The sequence below is a fragment of the Rhineura floridana genome, chromosome 1 (assembly GCF_030035675.1).
Source record: "Rhineura floridana isolate rRhiFlo1 chromosome 1, rRhiFlo1.hap2, whole genome shotgun sequence".
NCBI classification, from domain to species: domain Eukaryota; kingdom Metazoa; phylum Chordata; class Lepidosauria; order Squamata; family Rhineuridae; genus Rhineura; species Rhineura floridana.
In genome coordinates this window covers 271,727,476-271,728,987 of record NC_084480.1, presented here as the reverse complement: position 1 = coordinate 271,728,987, position 1,512 = coordinate 271,727,476, and positions in this window count along the sequence as shown.

The window sequence follows — 1,512 nt, the reverse complement described above, 5'->3', positions numbered from 1 at the left end:
TGTATTGTCCTTCCAAGTTAAACAGCTCTTTTCTGTGCTCTAGCGTGAACCTTTGGAAAGAAGTGTGTGTCTTATTACAAACCCTCAAGGAGAGAGAAAGAGAGAGAGAGAAATTTGTGCAAGCTTTCTAGCTGCTGGCTACAGGAGCTGCTAACAGCTTTTACATGTTAGTCTGTGTGAGCCACGAAAGGCAAATCTCTTTCCAAGAGTCTTTTCCACAGTCAAAAATGAAAGGGGTGGAGTTTTGCACAGAAAACACAGTGATTGGGTGCCATCTGTTTTTTATAGTAGGATATTAGGATATTGTTTCACACACTCCTATCCCTGAATACAAAGAAGCAAAAGTCAACCTTTTACCCTTTCAAAATGTTCTACCTTTCCCCCCAGTTTTCCTCCCCCCACACACATGCAGTTGGCATTCAGTTCAGTCCCCTAGTGCTAATAATTATGTACATATGGGAAGCAATACATATATTTTGATTTAAGCCGTCTCCTTTACATCGTGAGGTTGTGGGGTGGGCATTCTGTAGCTTTAAGCAACAGAGAAGTGTTAGTAGTGGATCAGGCACTATTTGTGCAGCTGACACTTTGAAACACTGCTGATGGTTTATTTTCATTCAGGCAACTCTCAAGCAAGAAGGAATAAACTGATAACTTGGGAAAGATGTCCAGTCACCTGAATGCCTGCCTATGAAAAGCTACAGAAGCAGCGTGACTTGAGAGCAAAAGAGGGTCACAGAAACATCTGGTTCACATTTTAGCAGAATATAGTTGGGATTATTTAGGCAGGGATCGGTTCAGCCACTTATACAGCAGAAGCTGAGGGAATAACACCAGGCCCATGAAGAATTCAACAACAGCAGTAAGGGTAGCCAATGACCCAGGGCCAAGAATCCCATATTGTGGGGTTACAGATTGGAACACCTTCAATATTAGGCAGAAGCAATGCCAGGTCTGGGAGGCTGAGGAAATCTTCAAGACCAGGCCCTGCAAACATTAGGTAAAAATATTTTGTGATGTCAGTAGAATGGACCTGTTCACAGGAGAAAGTAATGGACACAACAGAAACAGAAAGCGGCACTGTGAGAATCACAATATATACATATTGCATATATATCATATAGGGAACACATAGGGTTGCCAGGTTTTCAGTTTTTGCCCGGAGACTCTGGTTTTTGGGGGTTCTCTCTGGGTCTCCGGGTGACTCACCTTACTTTCTAGACTCTTGTTGTTGTTGTTATGTGCCTTCAAGCCGATTATGACTTATGGCAACCCTATGAGTCAGTAACCTCCAAGAGCATCTCTCATGAACCACCCTGTTCAGATCTTGTAAGTTCAGGTCTGTGGCTTTCTTTATGGAATCAATCCATCTCTTGTTTGGCCTTCCTCTTTCTCTACTCCATTCTGTTTTTCACAGCATGATTGTCTTTTCTAGTGAATCAAGTCTTCTCATTATGAGTCCAAAGTATGATAACCTCAGTTTCATCATTTTAGCTTCTAGTGACAGATCTG